Genomic DNA, 20,324 nt, shown 5'->3' with positions numbered 1-20,324 from the left:
TTCTAGAGAGGAAGTAGGGCAGCAATTTGAGAAATTATCCTGGAGAAATGGCAAATAATGCTTTTAGTCACCACAGGCCACAGGTGTTTAAGGGTCCCCCAAAAGTAGGGATTTAGGAACTAGGGATTCTGACAAGACAATGTACAGGAAGTTCTGCCTGCTTAGTTCTACTCATTCTTTCATTCTCCTCCACCAATATCATAGGCCTGTCTTTTCCCACATGACAAGCTGAGGAGTGCACCAGGTAGGCAGGAAATCTAGGATGAAGTTAGCAGGTGGGCCAGTGGGAAAAGGCAAAAGTTCTTAGCCCCTGCCTGACCCAGCCCCAACTCTGATTTTGCAGTCTCTACCTGGAAAATTAGCTATGCTCAGTTTCTAGGCCAATTCTGATAAGCACAAAGTACAGAAGCAGCTTTAGTCTTTCCTACAAGTGGAATCTTGTTGGTGTGGGCCAGAACACTCACCTGAGGTGTGCCCTAGATCCTTACACATCCCTGGAGTCAGAGCTGGCCGCATGCCTTTCTTGGAATGCAAGGTCAGCCTCAACCTAAACCTGGCAAGCCCCACCTCAGACCCTTACTCTCTCTTCTCCTAGAGACTAGAACATGCTTCTAGGTCTCACATAGTGGTGATGGACTGGGAACAAGAGAAGCAGTAAGATATCACCCACCTAACTTCAAGTACCAGCTACTTGCTTACAAGTTCTTCCTGACATGACTGAACCACATTAGAAACACATGAAAGTTTGCCAAACATTCCTGTATGGAATATCCTGGCTGAACTTAACATATTCCTCAGGATCTGCTTTTCCCCAGTGCAGTGGCTGTACCATTCACCAGCTCAAACAAGCCAGACTCTTCTCTCTCCCTCACTTATAACATTCGATTTAGTCACAGGTTCAATGAATTTTAACTCTTAGATATTTCTTGAATTATCAGCTCTTTTTCATCTTTCTTACTACTGTCTTACTTGTTAGGACACTCCCTAATAATGCTATCTGCCTTCTAATTCATCTGCTACACAGCAACCCAAGTACACTTAATGTTGAGTAAGTTTGATCTGTCACTTTTTTGCTAAAACTTCTACATTGACAATCCGAACACAACCAGAAAGAAAAGAAAAAGCCTTAGACTCTTCCTACCATTCTACTTTCTATGTGTGCCTCCTAGGCCTCTTGATCATGTACCTTCAAAACTCTACCCATGACTACTTCACTGGCTCCATCACAGGAGAATAAAAAAAAAATGAGCTGTCCCAGTTTGGAACAGACTGCTGTGGGAGATAGTGAGCTCCCCATGCCTCAAGAGTTATCTGCCAAGCCCGGAGAGCCACTCATTGGATGTTGTGGAAAAGCTCTGCCCTTGGATAAAAGACTGGTTATATGCCATATGAGGGCAAAGTCTGTCCTCAAAACTCAATGTAGGAGTTTAAGCAAAAAAATGACAGGTCAAACTTACTTGTTAGGCTTTCTAGGTGTCTCAGAATAGCACATACCTTGGGGATAATAACATATCCCCCTTCTTACCTCTATTGCCTTGCCACACTGATATTTGTGTGAGGAGGGCTCATTTCAAGGAAAGTTACTTCTCCTATGAGACCAGAATGACCGACAGTCAGCACAAGTCAGCACAAGCACAAAAAATGCTGACATTTTTTTCTCTGGTCAACATAGACATTCCAGGTGAATAATTTAGGTTTCCTAAAATAAACCAATGGGAGCCAGGATTGCCAAATGTGGTTGTCTATCTTGATCAAAGCAACCAGGTAAATAACCAAATTCACTCCCTTCTCTAGCAGACATAGCTTTTTAGGCATTCTTTACTAAGTGATGAGAAAGAGACAAAGTCTTAAAAATATAAAAACAAACACTTTGCATTTGTGTACTTCTTTAGAAACGCAATATGCTGTTAAATTATAGTTACCAATTGAGAAACGAATCTGTGCCAGGCAATATGGAAACTGCTTTATAAACCTCATCTTTTTAAATAACAGGCTTTTGAGACAAATCGCTTAGGTTTAGATGCCAAGTCCTAACTCTACCACTTACTGTGTGATTTTAAGCTAGTTAATTAATCTCTCTGTGCTTCAGTTTCCCAATCTATAAAATGGACAGAGTAATAGGTCTCAAAAGGTGTTGTGAGAATTACACAAGCTATTTATACACCAAGAGCTTAGGTTTCACTGCGTGTGGCACATATAAGTGCTCAATAAATGTTAGCTTTGGTTAATATTACCCCTGACAAATGCCTTGACAATTAAGGGTTATTATTTCAAACGTGCAGATGAAGAAATAAGTAGAGTAATATGAAATAATTTGCTTAATTTGGTAATGAATTAGTGGTGAAGCTGAAATTCAAACACTGATCTGACTCCAAAACCTTTACATTTTCTTTCCATGTGAGAGTGTAACATGCTTACTATTAGTACTGTGGCTCTTTTTATTATTTTTTTATTTATTTTATTTTATTTTTTATTTTTTTTAAATCTTTTTTTTTAAATTTATTTTCAGCATAACAGTATTCATTGTTTTTTGTACCACACCCAGTGCTCCATGCAATCCATGCCCTCTCTAATACCCACCACCTGGTTCCCCCAACCTCCCACCCTCCCACCTCTTCAAACCCTTCAGATTGTTTTTCAGAGTCCATAGTCTCTCATTGTTCCCCTCCCCTTCCAATTTCCCCCAACTCCCTATGTCCTCCATGTCCTCCATGCTATTTGTTATGCTCCACAAATAAATGAAACCATATGATAATTGACTCTCTCTGCTTGACTTATTTCACTCAGCATAATCTCTTCCAGTCCCGTCCATGTTGCTACAAAAGTTGGGTATTCATCCTTTCTGATGGAGGCATAATAATCCATAGTGTATATGGACCACATCTGCCTTATCCATTCATCCGTTGAAGGGCATCTTGGTTCTTTCCACAGTTTGGCGACTGTGACCATTGCTGCTATAAACATTGGGGTACAGATGGCCCTTTTTTTCACTACATCTGTATCTTTGGGGTAAATACCCAGTAGTGCAATGGCAGGGTCGTAGGGAAGCTCTATTTTTAATTTCTTGAGGAATCTCCACACTGTTCTCCAAAGAGGCTGCACCAACTTGCATTCCCACCAACAGGCTCTTTTTATTATTATCATCATCACCAATACCATTAATAAAAATGCCCTCCATAGGCACATAACTTTTGAGACTTCAAGAAAATGTAGATACATAAAATTACCAACCCTATGGCATATACACGACTCCATGGAACTTTAGCTACACTTTCCATCCAAGGACAGGAGCCATCTCTGTGGCACCCTCAACAGGTCATCTGTGTAAGCTGGACTTCAAGAGTTTTGAGAGGAAATAGCCAGAAAAGATCACTCCTGGGTAGAGCAAGGCTGTACAGGGCAGAGGCCCCATTATATATGGGAGGCTCCACTATTAAGGAAGACCTCAGAGATGGAAACACACCTATCATTCTTCTTGAACACATTTAAGCCCTCAGACTGCACAGAGGAAGGATCCTGGAGGAGGTCTTCCTAGACCTAAGGAAGGGTGGGCCTGAAGGAAGGGCAGCCAAATGAGCTTCACCCACTCAGAGATAACTGTGGAGGAACAGAAGCCCAGAGTAAGAACTAACACCAAGAAAATCTGGAAAGTTGTCTCATCTTTGCTTGTAGGTTCATCTGCTACCTTCTTCCCCAACTCTTTGCCTGCAGGTGTAACAGAGAGCTTTGAAATAGAAAAGGACATATGGCTTTGTTTTGTGGGGCAAAGATGTGAAAAACCTGGAAGGACCGCAGCAGCCTCCCCAAGTAGGCTAAAGGCAGGAAGCCCAGAAGAACAAGGGTAGGAACACAGTCACAGAGAAGATGGAGGCAGCCTAGGCTATGAGGCAAGCCAGGAAGGAAGCAAAATAGAGCCCTAAGAGGCAACTTTATCCTGAGAAAGAACCCTGGGGACTCAAGAAGATAAAGCCCTCTTCACCGCCATGTCAGCACTTCCATGTTCCTATTAGGTCCTCACAATAACAAATACTAGTCAGTGAAAGGACTCATGCAGAATAGGGGGATACATTTTGAAGTCAGACAGACCTGGGTACAAATCCTGGTTCTACCACTTACTAGCTATGTGAGATGAGCCCTAGTTTCTTCACCTAGGTAAGGTAATAATAACAGCAAGAAACCTATTGTTAGTCCTGAAGGTGCAATGATTATGTGAGAGAAAAACAGAGCCTGACACATGGTGTATGGGGAGAAAATGGTAAATAACACGACTAAACGTGGTCCTTTTTGATGAAATGTAAACAATATGAGATTCCTAATTGGGAAACCTAGGTCATACTTCTAGATACTACAGATCTCTTCACTTCCTTAGCTGGGCAAAGAAGTTGCTAGAAGACAAATCTTTCAGGGTCTTTGTAGGTTTAAACTCTCCTGACTTCAGACACTAGTAGCACAAGCATCATGAATGGGAGGAAAAGATGGAAACTCTCAACGATCTGTCTCCTCTCCCAACTCCTATAAAATGGCAGCCTGGACAAATAATATCAAGATTGGGTAATATTCTGCTGACCTAGTTAGACAAAGTTAAGAAACTATTAAATATGTATGAATATTATCAAATGAAAAAGAGGAGGCTGATTCAAGTAGCTGTAATGCATATTAATATCTTATTATTAGCCACTTTAATGTAGGAAATATACTGGAAAATGCCTTTCCTATAAAATACAATTTGGAGAAGAGAATACCTCTATTCCCTTCTCAACAAATAATTGTCTTTTAATGCCAAACTATGATAAATAAGCCAGAGGAATCAAGTGATATTGGAGGATGAAGTTAAATAATTTAGAAAAAATAAAGGAATACAACATGTAATAAATTAATCCAGTAGAAAGCACAATAGAGAAAACAAGGTAGGATTTTTATGCTTCATTTTCTGAAATGATATATCTTTGGGAAGGCAAACAAGAAACTTGAACATTTTCCATAGTTTCCACTTTTAAGAAAGATATGAACTAATATATATATATATATTCAACAAAAGTTATTGAGAACTTACTGTGAACCCAGCAACTGTATAGCCACAAAGAAGAATACAACCCATGTCACAGCAGGCATTGGTACTTTATTCCTTTTCATGGACTTTGTGTAAACATACATTTTTTTTTCTTGAATGTATACCTAGGAGTGGAATTGCTGGGCCATAAGGTAATTCTATGCTTAACATTTTGAGGACCTGCTAAATGTTTTGTAAAGCAGCTGCACCATTTTATATTCCTATCAGTAATGTATGAGGGTCTCAGTTTCTCCATATCATCTCCAACACTTGCTATTGTCTTCCTTTTATTTTTTTTTTAAAGATTTTATTTGTTTTTGAGAGAGAGAGAGAGAGCATGCGAGCACATGAGGAGGGGGGAAGGGGAGGGGCAGAGAGAGAAGCAGACTCCCCTATGATCAGAGAGCCCAATGTGGGACTGCATCCCAGGATCCTGGGATCATGACCTGAGCCTAACATAGATGCTTAACTGACTGAGCCCCCCAGGTGCCCCTGTCCTTCTTTTATTATCCAGAGGTTGAGATGTGATGCTTCACTGAGATTTTAATTTGCATTTCTCCAATGGCAAAAGATGTTAAGTATCATTTTTTTATGTTGAGTATCCATTTATGTACTTATTGGCCATTTTTTATCTTCTTTGAGAAATGCCTATTTAGATCCAGTACCCATTCTTAAACTTTGTTTTCTTTTTTGTCTTTTTATTGAATTGTAGGAGCTCTTTCTATGTTCTTAATACAAGTTTCTTACCAGATATATGATTTGAAAGTATTTTCTCACATTCTGTAGCTTGTCTTCTCACTTTCTTGATGGTATAATTTTCAGTATAAAAGTTTTTAATTTTGACAAAGTTCAATTTGTATTTCGCTGCTTGTGCTTTTGGTGTCATATCTAAGAAACAATTATTGACTAACCCATGATCACAAAGATAGACTCCTAGGTTTTCTTCTAAGAAATTTATACTGTTACTTCTTACAGATACATCCACATTTCAAGATTTATTTTTTATTTTATTTTATTTTATTTTATTGCCAATGACAAAAAGAATAAGGAAGGAAGGAATAAGCAGGAAAAGGAGGAACCAGGGGTTAACAGTGCAGTGTTAGAGTAAAAGAAAGAGCAGCAGCAGCTTCACTGGGAGAATGATGAACCACAGGGAGGTCCTGGCAGGTAGTACCTGACCTTTTTCATCCCTCCTTCCCCCACATCCATTAACAGTCCTACAGAGACAAGCAGAGCCTAGGAGAAGGTTACTGCAACTTCAGACACATTGCTGGCTACAGGATTTCCTGTGAAGTTCAACAGCTTGCTCTGGGAAGGAGCACAGATTCTAGCCAGGGGCCATCAGTCAAATCCCACCTGGATTTTCCAATTCCAACTGCCATAGCATGGGTGACTCATAAGTAACCCTCTTCTTTCCAGACCCTGTGCTTTGTCTCTTCCATGGCCTGTGAACAACATGTCCCATCATATTATTCCCAAGCCATTTCTGGTTGGCACAGTCACTAAAAGTAACACAAGGTGAACTTCTTGAAGGTAAGCTTACACAGTCTGAATCAATTCTGAGGCTAACATCATGTTGCAAGTTGCCTTAAAATCCTACACTTTTGAAACTTTGATTTTTTTTTAACACTGAAACAATCTCCTTGAATGCTAATAATAGGATTCTAGGAAAATGTCTGGTTCAGTTATCAAGTCCCCCTGTAGCAGGACATTTTTGTTAGAAAATGGATAATAATGACTTGCAGCTGATTCTTTTTGCTTTTCCCTAGGAGCCTATAAGAAGTCAGCCCTCGGGCTACCTGGGTGGCTCAGTGGGTTAAGCCTCTGCCTTCAGCTCAGGTCATTATCTCAGGGTCCTGGGATCGAGTCCCACATCGGGCTCTCTGCTAGGCAGGGAGCCTGCTTCCTCCTCTCTCTCTCTCTACTTGTGATCTCTGTCAAATAAATAAATCTTAAAAAAAAAAAAAAAGAAGTCAGCCCTCATGCCTGCCTTTCTCAGTTTCCAGCCACTATCTTTGTGATACTTCTGTCCTTTGAGAATGGCCAAGAGATAGCATAAGAACTAGTTAACAGACAGATTTTATTCTTCCCCTCACCCCTTTTCCTTTTTGTATAAGAGAGGTAATATTTGAGCTCTATCTTGGAGGACTTAATTGGTGAAAGGAGCTCAAAAATATTACCTCAGGGGGAGGAGTCAAGATGGTGGAGAAGTAGCAGGCTGAGACTACTTCAGGTAGCGGGAAATCAGCTAGATAGCTTATCTAAAAATTACAAACACCTACAAATCCAACGGGAGATCTAAGAGAAGAACAGCAACTCTAGAAACAGAAAATCAACCACTTTCTGCAAGGTAGGACTGACGGAGAAGTGAATCCAAAGCGACAGGAAGATAGACCGCGGGGGGAGGGGCCGGCTCCCGGTGAGCGGCAGAGCAACGGAGCACAAAATCAGGACTTTTAAAAGTCTGTTCTGCTGAGGGACATCGCTCCAGAGGCTTAACCGGGGTGAAGCACACGTGGGGTCAGCGTGGCCTCAGGACCCACAGGGTCACAGAAGGATTGGGGGTGTCTGAGTGTAGCAGAGCTCACAGGTATTAGAACGGGGAAGCCGGCTACAGAGACAGAGCCAAGGAGTGACTCCCAGCTCGGGGTTACCTTGAACCGGTCGCAGGCTCGGTCAGCTCGGAGCGCGGCCGGAGGCCAGGGTGGCGGGAGTCATTGGGCGCTGTTCTCTGAGGGCACACTGAGGAGTGGGGCCCCGGGCTCTCGGCTCCTCCGGGCCGGAGACCAGGAGGCCGCCATCTTCACTCCCGTCCTCCGGAACTCTATGAAAAGTGCTCAGGGAACAAAAGCTCCCGAAAGCAAACCCAGCAAACCCGAGCGGATTACTCAGCCCGGCTCCGTGTAAGGGCGGTGCAACTCCGCCTGTGGCAAAGACGCTTGAGAATCACTACAACAGGCCCCTCCCCCAGAAGATCAGCAAGAAACCCAGCCAGGACCAAGTTCACCTACCAAGGAGTGTAGTTTCAATACCAAGGAGAGCGGCGGAATTCCAGAGGAGGAGAAAGCAAAGCACGGAACTCATGGCTTTCTCCCCATGATTCTTTAGCCTTGCAGTTAAATTAATTTTTTTTCTTTTCTTTTTCAATTTTTTTTCTTCTTCTGCTAAATTTTTATAACTTTTACCCTTTTCTTTTTTAACATTTTTTAACTAGTCTATCTAATATATATATATTTTTTTTTTCCTTTTTATACTTTTTCTTTATTGGTTTTCTTTTTTTAATTTTTTTTTCTTTCTTTCTGAACCTCTTTTTATCCCCTTTCTCCCCCCCCCCCCACGATTTGGGATCTCTTCTGATTTGGCTAAAGCATATTTTCCTGGGGTTGTTGCCACCCTTTTAGTATTTTACTTGCTCCTTCATATACTCTTATCTGGACAAAATGACAAGGCGGAAAAATTCACCACAAAAAAAAGAACAAGAGGCAGTACCAAAGGCTAGGCACATAATCAATACAGACATTGGTAATATGTCAGATCCAGAGTTCAGAATGACGATTCTCAAGGATCTAGCCGGGCTTGAAAAAGGCATGGAAGATATTAGAGAAACCCTCTCGGGAGATATAAAAACCCTTTCTGGAGAAATAAAAGAACTAAAATCTAACCAAGTTGAAATCAAAAAAGCTATTAATGAGGATTTTAACACTCCCCTCACTGAAATGGACAGATCATCCAAGCAAAAGATCAACAAGGAAATCAAGGCCTTAAATGACACACTGGACCAGATGGACATCACAGATATATTCAGAAATTTTCATCCCAAAGCAACAGAATACACATTATTCTCTAGTGCACATGGAACATTCTCCAGAATAGATCACATTCTTGGTCCTAAATCAGGTCTCAACCATTATCAAAAGATTGGGATCATTCCCTGCATATTTTCAGACCACAATGCTCTGAAGCTAGAACTCAATCACAAGAGGAAATTTGGAAAGAACCCAAATACATGGAGACTAAACAGCATCCTTCTAAAGAATGAATGGGTCAACCAGGAAATTAAAGAATTGAAAAAATTCATGGAAACAAATGATAATGAAAACACAATGGTTCAAAATCTGTGGGACACAACAAAGGCAGTCCTGAGAGGAAAATATATAGCGGTACAAGCCTTTCTCAAGAAATAAGAAAGGTCTCAGGTACACAACCTAACCCTACACCTAAAGGAGCTGGAGAAAGAACAAGAAAGAAACCCTAAACCCAGCAGGAGAAGAGAAATCATAAAGATCAGAGCAGAAATCAATGAAATAGAAACCAAAAAAACAATAGAACAAATCAACGAAACTAGGAGCTGGTTCGTTGAAAGAATTAATAAGATTGATAAACCCCTGGCCAGACTTATCAAAAAGAAAAGAGAGAGGACCCAAATAAATAAAATCATGAATGAAAGAGGAGAGATCACAACGAACACCAAAGAAATACAGACAATTATAAGAACATACTATGAGCAACTCTACGCCAACAAATTTGACAATCTGGAAGAAATGGATGCATTCCTAGAGACATATAAACTACCACAACGGAACCAGGAAGAAATAGAAAGCCTCAACAGACCCATAACCAGTAAGGAGATTGAAACAGTCATCAAAAATCTCCAAACAAACAAAAGCCCAGGGCCAGATGGCTTCCCGGGGGAATTCTACCAAACATTTAAAGAAGAACTAATTCCTATTCTCCTGAAACTGTTCCAAAAAATAGAAATGGAAGGAAAACTTCCAAACTCATTTTATGAGGCCAGCATCACCTTGATCCCAAAACCAGACAAGGATCCCATCAAAAAAGAGAACTACAGACCAATATCCTTGATGAACACAGATGCAAAAATTCTCGCCAAAATACTAGCCAATAGGATTCAACAGTACATTAAAAGGATTATTCACCACGACCAAGTGGGATTTATTCCAGGGCTGCAAGGCTGGTTCAACATCTGCAAATCAATCAATGTGATACAACACATTAATAAAAGAAAGAGCAAGAACCATATGATACTCTCCATAGATGCTGAAAAAGCATTTGACAAAGTACAGCATCCCTTCCTGATCAAAACTCTTCAAAGTGTAGGGATAGACGGCACATACCTCAATATTATCAAAGCCATCTATGAAAAACCCACCACAAATATCATTCTCAATGGAGAAAAACTGAAATCTTTTCCGCTAAGGTCAGGAACACGGCAGGGATGTCCGTTATCACCACTGCTATTCAACATAGTACTAGAAGTCCTAGCCTCAGCAATCAGACAACAAAAGGAAATTAAAGGCATCCAAATCGGCAAAGAAGAAGTCAAACTATCACTCTTTGCAGATGATATGGTACTATATGTGGAAAACCCAAAAGACTCCACTCCAAAACTGCTAGAACTTGTACAGGAATTCAGTAAAGTGTCAGGATATAAAATCAATGCACAGAAATCAGTTGCATTTCTCTACACCAACAACAAGACAGAAGAAAGAGAAATTAAGGAGTCCATCCCATTTACAATTGCACCCAAAACTATAAGATATCTAGGAATAAACCTAACCAAAGAGACTAAGAATCTATACACAGAAAAGTATAAAGTACTCATGAAAGAAATTGAGGAAGACACAAAGAAATGGAAAAATGTTCCATGCTCCTGGATTGGAAGAATAAATATTGTGAAAATGTCTATGCTACCTAAAGCAATCTACACATTTAATGCAATTCCTATCAAAGTACCATCCATTTTTTTCAAAGAAATGGAACAAATAATCCTAAAATTTATATGGAAGCAGAAAAGACCTCGAATAGCCAAAGGAATATTGAAAAAGAAAGCCAAAGTTGGTGGCATCACAATTCCGGACTTCAAGCTCTATTACAAAGCTGTCATCATCAAGACAGCATGGTACTGGCACAAAAACAGACACATAGATCAATGGAACAGAATAGAGAGCCCAGAAATAGACCCTCAACTCTATGGTCAACTCATCTTCGACAAAGCAGGAAAGAATGTGCAATGGAAAAAAGACAGCCTCTTCAATAAATGGTGTTGGGAAAATTGGATAGCCACATGCAGAAAAATGAAATTGGATCATTTCCTTACACCACACACGAAAATAGACTAAAAATGGATGAAGGATCTCAATGTGAGAAAGGAATCCATCAAAATCCTTGAGGAGAACACAGGCAGCAACCTCTTCGACGTCAGCCGCAGCAACATCTTCCTAGGAACATCACCAAAAGCAAGGGAAGCAAGGGCAAAAATGAACTTTTGGGATTTTATCAAGATCAAAAGCTTTTGCCCAGCAAAGGAAACAGTGAACAAAACCAAAAGACAACTGACAGAATGGGAGAAGATATTTGCAAATGACATATCAGATAAAGGGCTAGTGTCCAAAATCTATAAAGAACTTAGCAAACTCAACACCCAAAGAACAAAGAATCCAATCAAGAAATGGGCAGAGGACATGAACAGACATTTCTGCAAAGAAGACATCCAGATGGCCAACAGACACATGAAAAAGTGCTCCACATCACTCGGCATTAGGGAAATACAAATCAAAACCACAATGAGATATCACCTCACACCAGTCAGAATGGCTAAAATGAACAAGTCAGGAAATGACAGATGCTGGCGAGGATGCGGAGAAAGGGGAACCCTCCTACACTGTTGGTGGGAATGCAAGCTGGTGCAACCACTCTGGAAAACAGCATGGAGGTTCCTCAAAATGTTGAAAATAGAACTACCCTATGACCCAGCAATTGCACTGCTGGGTATTTACCCTAAGGATACAAACGTAGTGATCCGAAGGGGCACGTGTACCCGAATGTTTATAGCAGCAATGTCTACAATAGCCAAACTATGGAAAGAACCTAGATGTCCATCTACAGACGAATGGATAAAGAAGATGTGGTATATATACACAATGGAATACTATGCAGCCATCAAAAGAAATGAAATCTTGCCATTTGCGACGACGTGGATGGAACTAGAGGGTATCATGCTTAGCGAAATAAGTCAATCGGAGAAAGACAACTATCATATGATCTCCCTGATATGAGGGATAGGAGATGCAACATGGGGGGTTAAGGGGGTAGGAGAAGAGTAAATGAAACAAGATGGGATTGGGAGGGAGACAAACCATAAGTGACTCTTAATCTCACAAAACAAACTGAGGGTTGATGGGGGGAGGGGGATTGGGAGGGGGGTGGGATTATGGACACTGGGGAGGGTGTGTGCTATGGTGAGTGCTGTGAAGTGTGTAAACCTGGTGATTCACAGACCTGTACCCCTGGGGATAAAAATATATTATTTGTTTATAAAAAATAAAATTAATAAAAAAAATATTACCTCACCTATACAGTTCTTAGGAGTCTTTACCATGTTCCTATCATTCCTTCCCCCACCCCCTGCCAAAAACCTATTTTTTGGTTTCTTCTAGCAGCATACCCTTGAAAAAGTTACTTAACCTCTATGCTTGTTTCCTCATCAGCAAAACTGTCATAATAGTAACACCTGCTTCATAAAGTTGCTGAAGGTGATTAAATGATAATAAAGCAGATAGAATAATAGTTGACATGGAGTAAGTACTCTAAATGTAAGCTGTTCTCATTTTTATATGACAAATTGTATACCTTCGGGGAGCTTAGAGTCTGTTAAGGGAAATCAGTATTGCAAATGCATTATATCCAAATATTTACAAACAACTCAGTAGGCACTTTCACATCTATTATCTAATATCCACTAGAATTTCTTGTCATGACAATAACCTAAAGCTAAATCACAGTGCCTAGTTAACAGATGAAGCTTTAAGAGGTTATTTGACATGCCAAAGCTATGTGGCAGAGCCAAAATTAAAAATCCCAATATGTCTCTAGCCCTGATGATCTTCCTACTTAAAACTATAACAGAATAAGGAGTTTCTATGGATATCTTTTGAAGTGAGGGGTCGGGGGGTGGACACTAATCTGTGAGGAAAGAGAGGCTAAGTTATTGGCCTGAGGTTACACAGTTAATGAGTGGGAAAGTCAGGATTCTACACCATATAGCTCACATTACTGACTTAGGCATTTAATTTTATTTTCACTGCTTCGTAGGTACTTAGTTAATGTTTGCAGAAAGAACAGACAAATAAGCAAGCTTTGCAGACAGATCTGGGAGTGAGAGGCAGTAGGCTGCGGTGGACAATTGAGGTGTGAGCAGCTGGGCTTCCAGTTAGCGCTGTCCCACTAACTCACTGGGTGACTCAGGAGAGTTACCTTCCCTCTCTGGGCACCAGTGTTTCTAGCTGCAGGAAGAGAAATTTGCAAACACTGTTAACAGCTGAGTCCTTTCTTTATTATTCTTTTTTTATTATGTTATGTTAGTCACTATATAGTATATCATTAGTTTTTTTTTTAAAGATTTTATTTATTTATTTGACAGAGAGATCACAAGCAGGCAGAGAGGCAGGCAGAGAGAGAGGAGGAAGCAGGCTCCCTGCTGAGCAGAGAGCCCGATGCGGGACTCGATCCCAGGACTCTGAGATCATGACCTGAGCCGAAGGCAGTGGCTTAACCCACTGAGCCACCCAGGCGCCCCTATCATTAGTTTTTGATGTGGTATTCCACGATTCATTGTTTGAGGCCTTTCTTTAAACTAAGTCTATGAGGAAGGCCAGTGAATAGGGCCTGGCATGCATGGTGTGCATGGCAGGGAGGATAAGAGAAGCCAAAGCCCTGACTTCACAGAAGTCCCTCTCTTTCCTTCCTCCTCAATGGCATCTATGGTATTGTTCACATCCTAAATTCCACCTTAGGGATATGGATAACATGGTTTTAAATTCCAGAGAATTAAGTTTCTTGTTGGCTTTGACATCCTGTGACTCACAGGAAAGAAATGACCTTGTGTCCTAATGATATATACCTTCTGATTTAACAAAATGGAAATATGGTTTCAGAGAAAGTGACAAAGTATGACCACACCAAGAGGTATCAGGAGGAATTCTGGCTGTAAGAGCATGGCTTCTCCACCTGCCCCACTCTTATACATACCCTAAATATAAAAATATTCCCTAAACCTATGAACAGAGGAAAACAGATAGAGAATGAGTAATCAAAAGAGTGACAAGTGTTTTAAAGGGAAACAGCTTATTATAGACTCATGTAACAGAGGCTGTCAAACTAGTATGGAGAATTGTATATCAGGAAAGAATTCCAGGAGGAAGTGATGTTCAAGCTGGATCCTGAAAGCAGAATAGAAAGTAGTTAGGCAAAGGGCCATCAAGAAGGAAGATTCCAGGTACATAGGCCAGTCTGTATACAAGTTAGGAGAGACAATCCATGTCTGATAGAAAGAACTGTAGGGAGGCCAGTGTGGGTAGAACAGAGAGAGCAAAATGACAGGGATAAATGAGACAGGCTGAAAAAGCAGGCAGAGGCCAGATTATGCAGGATCTTATAGACCAAGTTAAGAGTTTGTTATTTTATTTTAACTCACTGAGAGAACAGGGTGTTCAGTGGGTCGTTTTCATGGATACTGAAATTATTCAATATAGTGGCAGTGGAGTAGTGGAAAAGACAATTATGGACCAAAGTTCTCCATGATGAGAGAATGTCCAAGACAACAGCAGATGACAGCAATAAGGAATGGCAGACTGATGTCATAAGGCTCAAAACGTCTTTTTATAAAAGGAAGAGGAAAGAATGGCCTAAAAATAGCAATCTGTTAGCAGAAAGGATGTCATCTGCCAAGCTACCTAAGTAGCGTTCAGTGAAAAGTCTACTGTCTCTTGGTTAGGCAGGTACCAGAGGATCAGTGAGCCAATGAGGACAACACAAGGTTAGGAGGAAGGCTGGAACTTTCTGGGAGCCACTATAATGCTGACGTATTTAGGTGAGCAGAATAGAGAGAGAGCCTACAGGCCTTTTCACCTCACATCTTGTACCTGTTGGCTAAAGAAGCTGTTGTGATTCCCTGAGAGATGCTGATAGTTTGAACTAGGGCACTGGCAGCAGAGATAAGGAATGGATAGATTCTAAGGATATTGAGTTATAGCATCAATCATACTTGGTAACTGTATGCAAGTACTGAATAAAAAGTTAAATAGGACAGGTTTCTGGCACAGGCACCTGGAGTGATGGTGATACATTCACTGGACTAGGAAACTCAGGTCTGGAGCAGGTGTATGTTAATCTGGGTCATTCTCTGCAGCATGAGTAAATCAGGCATGAGGAGGCAGTGGAGAACTCAGGGTCACAATTCCCAGCATCTTTTTTTTTTTAAATTAAGATTTTATTTATTTATTTGACAGAGAGCAACAGTGAGAGAAGAGAGAGAGAGTGAGCACAAGCAGAGGACCAGGAGAGGGAGAGGGAGAAGCAGGCTCTCCACTGAGCAGAGAGCCTGATGTGGGGCTCGATCACAGGACCCTGCAATCACGACCTGAGCTGAAGGCAGATGCTTAACAACTGAGCCACCCAGGTGCCCCCAATTCCCAGCATCTTATCTTTAGGGCCTTCCTCACCCAGGGATAACGTTTGGAATGGATGAGTTACCTCTAGCAGTCGCGTAAGGTAGAAGTCCTTCACCAGATGCTGGAAGGATATATCTGCCTCCAATTAACTGAGACTCTTTTTGGAGGGAATAGCAAAAACTATGCCAAGAGAGTGGTGACTTGTGAAGTGGCCTGCTGGAAGGGAGCCAAAACTACTAAGCTTGTTTAATTTAGAGTGTCTGATCAGGACAAGGTTTGGTGCAGATGGGGGTCCAAAGAACTCTCCTGAGAGGTGGATTAGGGAATGATAATTGAGATAACTAACTTCAAACAATTACTCAATTTAAAACCCAGCCAAAAAGATGTAATTATTTTTCATACATTTGTTTGGCCATGTTGCCAGCTGCAATTCCATAATGTTTTACTTCAAAGGGGAAGAAAGAACAATGGGGAAGGAATAGAAAGAATGGAAGGGAGCTACTTTATTTTGAAATTACCCTACTGATAAGAATGGTGCTGGCCCTCTCTACTTTCTTTTCTGTGTTACTGTCCTCTGTCCTCTGACTTGGCTGTCCATGGTTCCCTCTAGCTACCTTCTGAGATCCTGGCTTTTCTTCACAAGTCCACATAAGGACTATTGTAGAAGCTGCCAGGCTCCATATCTTAAACTCTTCCAATCTCATTATACTTGCCCACTTTGCTCCTAAAACTAAATAGAATTTAACTGAGTTGACTTGGAGGCAGGTAAAACCTTGTTCACTTAGATGGCTTATGCTACTGGAGTTAGTAGCACAATCAAGCTCAAGGACTGATATAGAATTGATTTTTAAAAGTGCCAATCCAGGCATTCCAGAGAAGCCTCTGGTAATATGCATGGATCTCTGTCCTTGGTCTCAGGTTTCAACCTTTTAAACACTTATACATTTCTATTAATGCTTAAAACATATATACTTTTAAAAATCTTAGTGAAGACACTAATAGTACAGATAAGAGAATCCAAGAATCAAAATGATCACAGCAAGCTAGAATGAAGGGTTAAAACCAAGAGCAGGACAACTGTAAGGGTTCACAATTATACTTGTAAAATATAGGCTAATGTGTTATCCTGGATTAGATCCTGGGATAGAAAAAGAACATCAGTGGAAAAACTGAGGATATCTGAATATAGTTTTGTAGTTTAGTTAATAGTATCATATCAATGTTAATTTATTTGTTTTGACAATGCTCCATGGTTGTGTATGATTTGTGTAACATTAGAGGAAACTGGGTGAAGTTATCTTTTCAATTTATATTTTATATTATCTTTTCAATTTTTTCCCTTTTATTAAGATTAAATGATTGTTTAAAAAGTGTGCCAAACTATATAGAAATCAACATCCTCTCCCACAATTCTGTGCATCTGGGACTATAGTAATGTCACTATTCCTGCACCACATGTTCAAATTAACATTCTCAGGTCACAACAATAAGTCTTCCCAAAGGGGACCTTCTGGAAAAAGAAATTATTTCCTCAGCCCATATTTCTCTCTTTTTGTAGAAAGCACCAGCAATCTATCCAAGAAGTATATATTGTGAAGTAAGGTGGGGATCCACCAGCAAGCCCACAGTTGTTGACAGCCATAAGATTAGAAATAAGCACAAAGGGGTAGGTCAACATTGGCAAAAAATCCTACGACAGCTCGGGAATAACTCTTCATTTCATAGATGGTGGAAACCCCACTGTCCAGTGCATAGGTACTGTCAAGGTAGGCTGGTGAGCTTCAGAGCCACAAAGAAATTATGTCACCTTGGAGGTGAGGAATAAGACCCACAAAAATCCTAGGATGCCCTCTTCTTGATACATGATTACAGTGGAGTCACAAAGTCCACAGTACTTGGATTCTCTGCCAGTGAATTGTACCACAGATCTCAAAGTGATCATGTGGAAGGGATGTGTGATGAGGGTAGCAGCAGAACAAGCCATCATCTCTTGATTTGTCTCCTTGATAACTTGGTTGAAGGAAGATGTGGCTTCTTTTTGCACATTTTCAGGGCCTATTTCCTCAACCTTCTCATACTACCCGATAAAGCTGTAAAATGTTACCATGGACCACAGTTCCAAGGACCCCTGAACATAGCTTTGGAGTTAAGTCTATGAACAACCCATGCTTCCCACTAATGCTAACAAAATGCTGAGCATAACAAAACAGACCAGGGAACTGACATACTTGTTGCCCAAAAATATTTTGTCCTTTTGTTGGAGGAAGAGGCTCATTTTCTACCTGAATAAGTACTTTCATGTACATGAGTGTCTGGAACACAAAGGTGAGACTAGAGACCAGGAGCCCCTGACTAGCGGTGACTGCCATGATGGCACCTGTAGATGGTCAACTTGTTTTTTTATAAATCTAAAATTATTTAAAAAGGGTGCCTGGGTGGCTCAGTGGGTTAAGCCTCTACCTTTGGCTCAGGTCATGATCGCAGGGTCCTGGGATCAAGTCCCACATCAGGCTCTCTGCTCAGCAGGAAGCCTGCTTCCTGCCCCCCCTCTGCCTGTCTCTCTGCCTAGTTGTGATCTCTGTCAAATAAATAAATAAAATCTTTTAAAAATATTTTAAAATATAAGGTTTATTTTAAAAAATCAGAGGAATTAAAATCGCCTTACTTAAGGAACAATGACAAAAATCAACTACAGGAAGACTTCACTGCTAAAAGAAGCTAATGTAAACCCTTGTTACATTTCTAGAGATCTAGCATTCAGAACAAGAGAGGCAATAGTCCTATTCTGCTGTAGAAGGCTTATATTGCCTATAAAATTTTACATTCAGTTCTGATATTTTATAAAGGAAGTTAACGACATAGATTATGTCCAGAGAACAACAAAGAAGGCACAAAGTTTAGAAACCACAGAATTTGCAGAAATGTACAATTATGGGGGCAGAGGAGGAAAAAATGGACTAGTCTATAGAGGACTCAGGAGGGGTTGTGGTCACTGGCTTGCTATCTTTGCTGACCTGTACTGGGGCTATAGGAGCAAGTATGTGCTGCGGAAGTAGACCCAGAGGGTGGAGCTAGTGTCAAGGAGAGAGGTTACAGGGAGGTGGCTCTTTCTGGGAATGCTGAACTTTTTTCTCTTTGAAATGGGGCTCAGGCTGCCTCAAAAAATGTGTGAGCAGAGGCTGAAAAGTCCTATTTCTGGAATGTTAAGAGAAGATACTGGTCTATACAATTTGGGTCCTTGCCCATAGGAGATTCCTAATATATTTGCTAAATTTGAATGTCACCCCTATAGTCTTCGCCAACTCTAGAGATTGTGTGAGATCTTAATTAAGGTCAGAAAGACCAGCTTTTAAGGCATTTCCATGGCATTCTCATTTTTATTTATTTTTTAATTTAAAAAAAATTTTATTAATTTATTTGACAGAGAGAAAGAGAGATCACAAGTAGGCAGAAAGGTATGCAGAGGGAGAGGGAGAAGCAGGCTCCCCACAGAGCAGAGAGCCTGATGCAGGGCTCAATTCCAGGACCCCGAGATCATGACCTGAGCCGAAGGCAGAGGCTTAACCCACTGAGCCACCCAGGTGCCCTTCATTTTTATACATGGTGTTGTGGTGATAATTTTCCTTCAGGTACTTTTGGCAAACAATTATCTCTGTCTATAGGAGGAAAAAAAGGCAGCTGGAAAGACAGGCAGATCTGCTGTCAGCAGTAAGTGCAGCCTGGAAATGGAAGAGTTAAGTGCCACAATGATCATGATCCTTCCAGCCTGGTTCCTCACTGTCCTCAGGATAAAGTCCAAATTCTTTAGGTTGGTATTCAAGGCACTCCTGGGCCAGCCTCCACCTACCTCTCCTTCTTTCTCCATTGCTAATCCTTCTGTTCTTCTTAGGCTGATCCTGTGCTCTTGTCATGGGGAACCAAACAAAACTGTCAGGACTTAACCATGTGTCTCAGCCTCTATATCCATATTTTGATTCTCAGTTCAAGATACCTTTGACTTAAGGCTTTGTTTCCTTCCTTGTGCCCCTTCTCTGCCCACTACTTCTATTATATCAAGTCTCTTACCATCACTGCCATTATTAGTTTTTACATTTGCGTTGCCCACACTGAATACTTCTCAGGGACAAGGTGTGTTTGGTAGTCATCTTTCTGTCTCCATCACCCAGTATAGAGCCTGACAGGTAGAAGGTATGCATCAGATATCTGTAGTATTGAAGAATGGCTTTGCACGAATTTAGTAAATGAATATATAGGTGAAAAACTTATTTCCCCATCCAGTACTGGTTTAGAGTCCATTTTTTGGAGTCTGTAAAGGTCTGGCTTCAAGTTCCAACTTTATGGTATAGACAAATTAATCATCTGATTGTATCTCAGTTTTTAAAAATGGAAATGGAAGAAGATAATACTAATATATCTCAGAGCTTAAACTCTTCTAAGTGAAACTTTCACCCCAAAATTCATTCCCTTTCCTGATTTAATTTATAGAATATTGTCTGTCTCTTTCTATTAGAATATAAGCCCCGTGAAGGCACGGATTTCTGCCTGGTTTTCACTGCTATTTCCCTAGTACCTAGACCATGCTGGTTCAATGTTAGGCATTCAATAATGGTATGAATCACATAATAGGGTTGTTGTGAGGAATCAGTGACATAATGTGTGTGATGATCATAGCATTGGACCTAGCACATGCTAAGCATTCAATAACTACGAGTATTATAAATTAAGGACAGATTAAGAGGCAACATTATAGCAGGCTGATCTCTGACTCAGAACACACAATCAGGATCTCATGAACCTTTGAGCCA

General features: G+C 40.7%; 1 protein-coding gene and 1 pseudogene across 4 annotated transcripts in view; both read right to left on the bottom strand.

Moving 5' to 3' along the window:
- The window catches only part of LOC125096937 (BEN domain-containing protein 5), a 1,594,254-nt gene that overhangs the window by 474,030 nt on the left and 1,099,900 nt on the right, over positions 1-20,324 (bottom strand). The gene's annotated exons all lie outside the window — the stretch shown is intronic.
- Positions 16,979-17,888, bottom strand: LOC125096938 (mitochondrial carrier homolog 2-like; annotated as a pseudogene).

This window comes from Lutra lutra, chromosome 4, assembly GCF_902655055.1.
Source record: "Lutra lutra chromosome 4, mLutLut1.2, whole genome shotgun sequence".
NCBI classification, from domain to species: Eukaryota; Metazoa; Chordata; class Mammalia; order Carnivora; family Mustelidae; genus Lutra; species Lutra lutra.
Note: the sequence above shows the minus strand (reverse complement) of the source record. Positions and strands in the feature narration are given on the sequence as shown.